Genomic DNA, 11,018 nt, shown 5'->3' with positions numbered 1-11,018 from the left:
AACCAAATATGAAAAGCTTAACTGTGACCGTCGTAGTGAACATCATTCGGGAGCCAGGGTTTCGTTATTCTTATTGAACGGAAATATAGACATGCGCACATTCAACTTTAATCATTCTTATCAACACAAATAGTATCTTAACACAAGGATTCAAATTTTACATAAATATTGGTCGTCGGTTTATGCTACAGAGTGTTACGGTAAAAAGAGAACAGTTGAAGTTTGTTTTCTATTTTTATTTGGGTTCCATTATTATTCATGTGCTAGTCAGCGATTATTTAAGCATTGATCCATTATATCTGGTTAAACGCCTTACTTTTTCAGATATATTTCAGCACTCAAATTTAGAATGAGTAACTACTATCTTTCATTGTGTGAATTCTCCCATGTTGATGATTCATGTGCGGATGTATTTACACTATTATTATCCTTATACAATGATACCTATCCTCAATAAGCCTGACATAAAGTTACACAATTTGAGGGTTCAACATAATGTTTTTGGATTCATGCATGTGTACCTTAATATTGTTCGAGTATTTCAGTGCACAGAGCGCTTTGCTGCTTTTCCAAAACACTTGAGTTATGATTTAATGTTTCATTGTAAAACAATTGAATGACATATGATGTTGCTAATTATTATCTGCAGTTGTTCTTTCGAAGCGCGACACCAATTTTATTGTTTCAGTTGAGTGTGCCAGTCGAGAAGCTTTTTTTGTTGGAATAAGCAGTATTGATGAAAGAATGCATATAAATTTTTGAAAAAATCGTTTGTCCTAAAGATCAGATGCTACTAGTTTTTCTATGGATTGTTGATATACACAGAGGTATTGTCCAAGGCCGAAAACTGGAAATTGAAACGTGAACCTGAGCTACGTGTTATTGATACAAATGATTGCAATTGCGATAGATCTGATAGTCGTTTTTGGGTCGAAAGTTAGAGTTGATAAATCTAATACATAAATAATTTGACGGATGAAGGGGAATCGAAAACGTAGTTACATAATGAAAAGTATACAAAATGTGTTTATAGTGCGATAGCATATATCATCATAAATAGTGTTTTTTATTACGAATGGAAGTTAGTAGTAGAAGTACTGAAAATATTTATATGGAATCCTAGCCAAACCATCTTTTTTAACAGCTATATTCTAGAATAAGCAGGTACATGAATCATGTTAAACTGATTTTGGAAAAAAATATCTTTAGATTACGTAATCATATTTTGTGCAAGTTCTACTTAGAAATTTAACTTTAGTTTTTTTTAACAACCTGATGGATAGGATATTTTGGATTTGAAAACTTACTTGTACATAGAACTAATACATATGCTCAATTAATTAGTAAGAACGCACTTGTTTTGGAAATAGACGTACTCTGGGGCTCACGTCATGAGATATAATGTTCTAGTACATCTGCCTGTATAAACCATAATGGATACTAACATCTGCAACATTTTTTAGATCAACCGGCAAACATGATGTCAATTTGGAAGCAATGACTATGAACATTTTTGTAGATATCACCCTTCAGATAGATAAATACCTGAGAATTAAACTGTGGAAATGAACACTGCGGGAAAATGTCACCCTACAGTAAAATTACGAATGATTATTGGTTCCTATATAACGTGCTACAGAAGCTTGCAATGAATCATACCTACGTAAACTATTGAGCGGAACGATTTTTCTTTAGCATCTGGTAAGTGGTATCGTTTATGAACATATTGGGACATAATTTATAAACATAGTGAGACATAATGGAAGCATTCTTCTTTATGGTTGGCGACACCTCATTTGAAATAACGCCGTTTGATGGTACAACAACTTGGCTATATTGCTGGTTAATTTTCGTTTATGGTCCAATGGGTTTACTTTTCACTGTACTAACAGCGAAAACCTTGCTATGATGCAAAATCGACTCAAAAAAAGGAGGGTGTTTTTTTTTTTATCGCACTAACATGAGACAAAGTGTTTACTCAATGAAAGTTTCACCGGAAGTAAATCAAGACGCTGGATATGTGTTATTTGACGAATTTCGCGCTAAATCATTTAGCCTGTTGCAATCACAAATGCAAATGAGATTGGTTTGTTTTCATCAGGAAATGCCAGCATTAAATACGATTCAGACGATTAATCAACTTCGGTTGATGTCAAGATAATTTAATATTTTTTTAGCCGGATATTGCTCAAGTACCAAACGTCAAAATGTTCCTTGACATTTACGATATAAGTCTCCATAAGAATTGCTTACAATAAATGTTATCGTTCTTTATCCGTTCCATGCCGATGATATTCGACTCCTGCCGTGTGTGAATCGCTGTTACATATTGTTTCGTTTTTATCAAGGAATATGTTGGCTACCAATTTTTCATTGAAGTCGTCGTTTATCTTCCACCGGGTATAGAAAACTCAATTCGGAAATGGCAACACCTTGTCAGATTTTATGAAACTTTTTGTACATGAAGACTTTGTCACAAAATACACTTTGCAAAGTTTGTTTTCTCAGATCAGACTTTTTATCCATTTTTGACGTAGAACTACGCCCTTCTTTACTATGCTCACCTGGGTGCATTTCCAAAATTTCACAACACGAAAGTGTAACGATATTACTCCAGAGTTTATTTCTTAATAACTTTTTCTCTGTTGACTATTTTCTCTAATACTTTCTCGAAACGAATGGAAGAAGGTGTAAGATTGTTGTTAATACCACGTGTAATACTTAAACCTTGTGATCAAATAGGGCCATACACAAAACATAAAAATCAACCGAATCTATAAATATACCCTGTTTGACGTTTGCTAGATTAAGTCTATGATAATCCATGAACGGAGACACATCGAGTACGCAGACCAAGACGCATAAATATATTCCGTACAGCATATTGATAGTTTCAATCACTCAAATATTGAGTTGTATAAAATATTGAAATATAAGAGCGATTGTGCGACTTGTGTTACGATTATCTTTATGTACCGATTTCTTCTAGGTCAAAACTCAAATGATATGGAATGGCGCCTTACTTCTTAGACTACAAACGTAATCATCCGACATCATCAAAGACTCCAAAGCCACTGAAGGTCCTTTTTCTGTATACTTCCGAATATCAATTAAATCGATTGTTTGAATTATACAAGCTTTCCCATTCTTCATTACTTGAATTTGAAACGATATTTAGGTGTATTTAGGAGCACAGATTAGTTACATTAAACATTCTGACACACAATTGAATACTACGAAATAACCAATATAGTTCTTTGTGATAAAATAATGATGGTTTTGAAAAGAACCTATTATGAAGGCGTTTGTGATAGAGAATGACGAGTTGAGTTCAAATTTCCATGGATACCGCGGACTTCCGTTGTATATTTCCAGGATGACCTGTCTCCTACTTCTTCCGCTTGCGGTTTTAGGCTTTGTATTTCTATTGGAGATGCCTCGATCGCGGCATAATCAACACGTTGACAACGACAGCTAAATTCGAAATGAAAGGCTTCTGAGTCGGTGCTATACATTTTAAATAGCAAATTAGCAGAAAGTTTTACTACAAACTACAAATGGTTCAAAAATGGGCCGTATACAGTATAGAGAAGTAAAATTTCGCATAATTCTTTGGGTATACAATTATGGTTCTAAATAGCAACTCACAGAATTTTAATGTCCATGCTGTACGGGATTAGTTTTTGGTTTTCGGAAGGGCCGAATTATGTAGAAAAAACTTTAGAAAACTTTGTTTTTGAGTTGTTTTTAGTTTTAGAAAACTTTGTTTTTGAGTTATTTTCGGTTTTTGAGTTATTTTCGGCTATTGCAAACGATCAGCAGCAGAATGATGCAATCCATCTTCTTTGAAGGGGAACTGGCTTTGCGATCTGAGCGTTTGAGGCTTTATACCGCACAAAAGGTCTGCTTTCTTATACTTGGCTTGTTCTTACTGATGTTGATGGGAGAACCTCACCTCGACATCCAGTTCCGTCTGAAGCACTAGAAGAAATAAACAATTTACAATCAAAGTTTACCTTTTATACTCGTCCAGTAGATAATTGGAACTGATATGTGCCTGACTATCTCACAACCGTCGCCCGGATGCGAAAAAGGCAAGCAAGCGTGATGAATTTTCCCCATTATATTCCAAAGTTTTAGAAAACTTTGTTTTTGAGTTATTTTCGGCTATTTACGAATTCATGACAAAATTTCAAATATATAGGTAGTTAGATTATATTAATCCTTCCACTGCTCACTGAGCTATGAGCTTTAAAAATACGAGAAAGGCAAATACGCGTCATGTGTTTTCCTCTTCGATGCCCGTTGATACCGAACATTTCAGGAAAGTTTAATTTTGAATCACTTGAGATTATGTCATTCAACTGATAATTTTATCATAAAATTGTGATCATATTTCCGATGGCGTGTAACAAATTTATTTTGTTTCGTTTGATGCAACAAAAGATATATACTCAGAGGGTAAATTTTGAAAAGGCGCCCCATATTAAGTATTCACTACAAAAACGTCTTTCGTTCGGATGAGCTTCTGTTCCAAGATAACTAATTATGTTCCCTATCTACCGTCGAAAATTCGAGGACACTTTTTTTGGGAAAGCCTTTTTCTTATCAAACTGAGTTTTCTCAGTGTATTTGTATCGAAAACTAAACCAATGAAAGTCATAATCATAACTCAGTTTGTGAGAAGATATTGTCGAAATGAGCAACTAAGCATATTTTTATTAATCAAGAATTCCTCTGACTTGAGTTTATGTCATTGAACTGCTTTATTTGGCGAAGAAATTACCTCCACACAAAGACATCATTTTAACAAGATATCCAGCTCTCTCATTTAACGAACAAATCTTTGCCTTTATATTTATTTATTTATTTATATCGTCAAGCAAATGTAGACTACATATAAATGGTTTACAATGTTTACTTAGATATTACGCATTATTTCTACAACTAAGCTGGAATTTCATTTCATTTTTGGACAAACCAAGGTCAAGATGTTCGCAATATTGATTGTAGTGGCGCATTATTCGATTGATTGGGCTATATTTTGCATAATTTGTTCTAGTGTTTCTTTCTGATAACAATTTCCTAGTTCGTAATTGACGGTTAGGTGTATATAAATTTAGTTGCGATAATAAAAAAGGTGATTGAATACGTTGAGAAATAATGTCGCTGATAAAATAAAGCATTGCAAGGTCGCGGCGTTCTTTAAGTGTTTGAATATTGATGAGCATGCAGCGTGCTTCATATGGTGGTAAAGGAAATGCTGTCCAGTTTAATTTACGAAGTGCATATAAAAGAAATTGTTTTTGATTAGATTCGATGCGTTCTTCGTGAATAATATTGTATGGATTCCATACTAGGCTGCAATATTCCAAAATAGGTCTGACATATGTAGTGTATAATAATTTTATTGTGTATGGGTCCTGAAAGTTATGACTGAAGCGTTTAATAAAGCCCAGCATGCTATTGGCTTTATTGATTATGATATTGTAGTGTTCCACAAAAGTGGGCTTGGAGTCTAAGATTACGCCTAAATCTCGTACAATTTTACATTTTTCTACAAGTTGGTTTCCTAGATGTATGTTTATAGATATAGTTTCATTTTCCCTGCTGAAAGTTATTGAGTTCCATTTTTAATGTGGAACACATTTTTGTTTTCTATATAGCGGTGCAAACTAGAAACTCAAGAAAAATACACGTAGAAATGTGGTCAGGTTTTGAACAATTACAGCTCAGTCAATTTTGTATCAATTATTAATATTATGTCACCATTTGATTGGAAATATTTCTACGTATTGATTTGAATTTTCATAGCCATGTATTTTTAATTTTATATCATTGAAATGTTGGTTAATAGCTAGCAGTGTCCTATTTTGGCTGCAAAAAATCTTAGGCATACCGGATTTCCCTGCCATAGTCGACGGTTTTGAAGGAGTAAGCGATATATCAAAGGGAAAGCAGCGCTTTGATTGGTCAATCGAAGCAAAAGCAAAGCTGTTGGAAGCACGCGAATCTACAAATAGAAGCGAAATTATAGCTAACGTTTCAGTCTTATGCGTAGCTTGCTAGAGGTAGGTTGTTGCTAGACAGCAAGAGAAAAAGTTTGAAGCTTTTATTGGTATGCTCTGATCTTATGTCATGCAAGATTGGATGAAATCCCATGTTATGTCGTTTCGCCTGAGAAATTGACAACTACCCCAGGGTAAATTTTGAGTGCATAAGACTAATTTCTAATTTATATAAGATATAACTCGATAGATAATGAGAAATATTTTATCGCTTCAACCGAAATTGCAAAATGGTAGTAATCGGTAACTCGCGATCAATGTAGCTTGATATTGGATATTTTATTTTTCGGGTCATCTTTTCAAAATTATTAATTTCAATAAGATTTAAGTTCAATTTGTTTTTAAGTACTGTCAATGCGGAAAGTATACGAGTACATTTAACAATCACTGGATGATACAAAAAGAAAGCCTGAAATCACGAAGTGTGATATGGACGAGAATATTGATTATGTTGGTTGAGAATAGCACCGAATCCTTGGATACTTCTGTATGTTATTATTTTTCTCAAATAGAATATGTTGAATACTTTAGTTAATAAAGCTGCAAGAATTAATTACCCAAAATTGAGTGTTTTAGAAAAATTTTATTAAGCTGTTTCAACTAAACGTTTTCTTCAAAACAAACATCTGATCAAAATGAATCCAGAGCTATATTTTGACCGATATAACATTTGTCTAAGTGTTTTCAAATGATAAATAATTGCATGTTATAAGGGGAGAAAGTTTTCAGAATGAATAATTATCTCTACTGGCAACAGTGATCGCGAGGCATTTATTATTTACAGCAGGGAGCAACCAGAATAAGAAGAGAAATATTTTTCAGGAAAAAGAAGCCAGTTGTCTGATCCTGTCCTAGGTTTGTGTAGAAGTAATGGTATGTCAATGCGGTCGAAAGCTTTGCTAAAGTCAGTGTAAAGAGTTTCTACGTACACACTTAAAACCATTTCTTGAGCTCGGCATAATAAAATGCCGAAACTGATCAGCAACACCTAAATTTGCTGATTACTCAGTAATCAATACGCATGTTTCTGAACTTCGTTAAATGCATTCACTGATATTTCGGTAGAATGCTTCACTTTGCCGAAATTTGGCATAATTGCTTGCTGAATATATCAGTAAACAACAGATATGCCGACATCAGCAGAGACGTTTGCCGAGATTTCGTAATATGCGCTAGCTGTTGCCGAGATTCAGCACGACAGCTGTCATTTATTGCCACGTTACATTTTCGCTACGCATTGCGCGATTATTTTCTAATGAAATTCTCGAGTGAAAAACGTGTTTAATCCACCTAGCAGTGAGATGATACCTATTTTTATCAATCCGCATGTGTTTTTTGCATGAATATTCTTCGGTGTTTAAGTTTTCATGACATTATTTTAATGACCCTCGTTTTAAGCGACAATTTGAGATTTCAATCACTCATTACTCTGTAATGTCGAAACTGCAAATCGGATCGAATTTGAATCTAGAAGTGTGATAATCGATTAAACATGTCATGATATGTAAGTTCCACTCTAGAGTTTACGGTAATTTAAGGTACTTCCAGAGCCGGTATTCAGGAACCAGCATAACCCAAACCGATTCGTATGGCCATATGACGAATAAATTACAACAGTTTTGAGTTCAACTTTGAAGCTTTTCGGGATTGTCATCTTCTATATCGGTTTGAATTTTAAAAATTCGTCATCATGTAATTCGAGAACCGGAAGTCATAATTGGATAAAATAATTAATTTTTGTATATAAGTTTGTTTTAATTAAAATTTTTGTTTCTGAAATTTGATTAGGCTTTTTTTGAGAAAACGATTGAGCTTTGAGAAACGATTTTATACTGGAACCGGAATTCTAAAAGCGGTATGGCCGAAGTAAGATAAATTCACCTGAGTAGCTGTACACTTTACATTTGTTTCAAAACATTTGAAAATCAGTTAAGACATCTTTGAGAGATCATAGCACGAATTAAATTTTTAGGTGCCTTCTGATCGACAACTGAATATCACTAAAACTGAAAAAAGTTAATTTTTTTATCGACTATCCAAATCTGCTAACCCGATAAACCTGATTAAATTATGTGGAATAGACATTTTTATACAATCCCCGGAACCGGAAGTTGGATCTGACTGAAAAGCAAGATGTTTTATAGAACTTTGAAACTTTTCATTTGAATCTTAGATGATTCTTAGATTTCATTTGCATCTATGATCGGTTCAGCCATCTTCAAGAAAAATGAGTTACACAATTTTGATTTCGTTTCACATATCATCCTGTAGTTCCGAAACCAGAGGTCGGAACCAAACATAATGCAGGAACTTTGTTTGGGAGCATACGACTTTTCGTATGAATCTGAATTTGTAGAAAAGAAATTTTCCGAGAAAATTAATTGAAGTTATTTGTCACACACGCATTTGCTGATCTCGACGAACTGATTCGAATGGTATATGGATGTTATGTTGTTCCAGCATTTATTGCTGTAAGTAGTTTAAAACAAAATAATTTAAAAAAATTCTGCCATCATCTGGTTTATATATGTCATATTCGAACGATTATGTTGCCAAAAACGAGCCGTGCCAAAATCGGTCCGAGGCTAAATGTCATGAAAAAGAATGCTGTACACAATCCTTTTGGTTCTTAGAAACAATTGTATGTAACAGTATAAAAAATCGTGTTTTCCGTTGCTCCCAAGCATTTCTTTGTCATACAGCGCTCAAAACTCCTACTGCTGGAATAGGGGGAAAAGTCGCTTATAGAAAAATTTCGATATCTCCGTTAAAAATGGACGGATTTTAACAATCTATGGCTTGTTGGATAGGTATTACCGTGCGGAATCTAAGTCTGAAAACATATTCTGTTTTCAAGGTCAATTGTGACAGATACTGTCAAAAAACTGAAAATTTTGACATAAAACTTTGTATAACTCAAAAAGTAAACATCCGATCTCAAAACCATTCAATAGCGTTTTGGGTGACGGGGAGACCTTTCATTTGCGACTAGTTTGATGAAAATCGGTCCAGCCATCTCTGAGATCTCGACCTCTTAGTTGACAACACACATACGGACACACACACATACACACACACACACACAGACATTTGCTCAGTTCGTCGAGCTGAATCGATTGGTATATGTCATTCGGCCCTCCGGGCCTCGGAAAAATTTTCGAAAGTTTGAGCGAATTCTATACCTATTTTTTATATATATATAAAAATAGGTAAAAATGGATAATCTTCGAAGAAACGCGGAACCACTTGCAAGTAAAAATATTGAATAAATATAGTGACATGTTTCGCTTTATAAAAAGCGACTTTATCAGATCACATTATAAGGGAAAAACACCCATCACGGGGCTCAAAGAGTCCTCGAGACAAAACTTTGGGGGATATGCGAAAAAATAACCCAATGCATGGACAAATTCAATAGATCAAAGTAAGTTTATTTTTTGAACAATACCGTATATGCATCATTAAATATTTAAAATTTTTGTATATTTATTTTTGTTTTCATATTTCCAGCTCGACTCAAGGTGGCCGCATCCGGAAACGCCGCTTTTTATTATGCTACATGTTTTAAGGTAGAGGCTTAAAACTGGCAACAAATTTGTAAGCCTTCTTTAAGTGTTAATAAAATGAATTTTTGGTCCTGAATGGTGTGTTTATAATATTTAGAAATTACAAACAAAATTAATTGACTAGATTTTTAATTACTGATGATTCGGTAATATGTTTTTTTTTTCATTTTTTCGTTTTATTGGATTGCCGAACATTCAGCGAACGTTTCACTGAGCAAACAGTAAATCTTATGCTGGCGATTTCGGCAATATTTGACGTTTGTTATTTTATTTTTGCCGAGTTGATTGCTGATTACTCGGCTGTGCGAATCTCGGCATTTTTTTGCCGAGACTCAGCTAAAAAATTTAAGTGTGTAGTTGCCAGCGTCCATTGCATTCAGAGTGAATGTCATAAATTCTAAGAGATTTGTTGTAGTTGAGCGGCCTTTAAAAAAGCCATGTTGTTTGTTTGTTATTACATTGATGAAAAAGTTTTTCGTTTACAATTTTTTCAAATAATTTTGGAATGCATGAGATAATGGCTATTCCACGGTAGTTCCGAATGGTAGATTTTGCACCAGATTTAAATATTGGTACAAGAAAGGAAGATTTCCATGCTTTAGGAAAAGTACATTTATTAAGTGATAAGTTAAAAAGTAGTTGTAGTTGTAGTGTAAGTTCTTCTGCAATATTTTTTAAGAATATTGGTGGTATACTGTCAGGTCCAGGCCCTTTCGAGGCGTCTAAGTTTTTCAGTGCTGTCGAAATGTCATGTTCTAATAGATTGTTTACAGAGATGGAGTTGGAAAATTCAGGTATGAAAGAGAAGTATTCTCGGTCACGGTCAGTCTGCTATTGTCTGAATAAGATGTATATACTTCTTGAAAAAAAATTGAAAATTGATTGCAGATTTCTGTACTATTTTGCCCTACATGTTCGTCGAGGTGCATTTGAGATGAAAAATTGTTGCTTTTTAGTTTAGTTTTTGTGTAGTTTAAAAAGTTCTTAGGACAAGTCTTTATTTCGTTTTCAATTTTGCGGTTATATTCTTCATGTGCTGTGTTAATGGCTATTTTGAGTTGATTGTATATGTTTCAGTAATTTTGAAAATGAGCATTACTTTTTTCTTGTTTATAAGTTTTGTGTGCTTTTTGTTTTCTATTTTTCAAATGTTTTAGTTGTGAGTTGAACCATACAGGTAATTTGCTGTTATGATTTTTTCTTCTTCTTTTCATGGGCAAAGTTTCGGCTAATGTTTTGTTTATAATGTGATAGAATTTGTTTACTTCGACGTCGACATTTCCTTCTGTACTCAGTATGTTCCGCCAATTTATTATACTTAGTCTACATTCTTCAAAGTCAATTTTATTGTATTCCGGCACTTCCTCATATTCCAAGTCGTAGG

General features: G+C 33.9%; 1 long non-coding RNA gene across 1 annotated transcript; it reads left to right on the top strand.

Annotated features, from left to right (window-relative positions):
- The first annotated feature begins 222 nt into the window (after nt 1-222).
- On the top strand, nt 223-10,659 carry LOC131432524 (uncharacterized). The gene is made up of 3 exons (XR_009229886.1): nt 223-1,164; nt 1,464-9,492; nt 9,579-10,659. It is a non-coding gene; the product is annotated as an uncharacterized LOC131432524 (long non-coding RNA).
- Nucleotides 10,660-11,018: the final 359 nt, after the last annotated feature.

This window comes from Malaya genurostris, chromosome 2 (genome assembly GCF_030247185.1).
Source record: "Malaya genurostris strain Urasoe2022 chromosome 2, Malgen_1.1, whole genome shotgun sequence".
Classification (NCBI taxonomy): domain Eukaryota; kingdom Metazoa; phylum Arthropoda; class Insecta; order Diptera; family Culicidae; genus Malaya; species Malaya genurostris.
The sequence above is the reverse complement of the archived record's forward strand: the minus strand, read 5'-3'. Positions and strand labels throughout refer to the sequence as shown.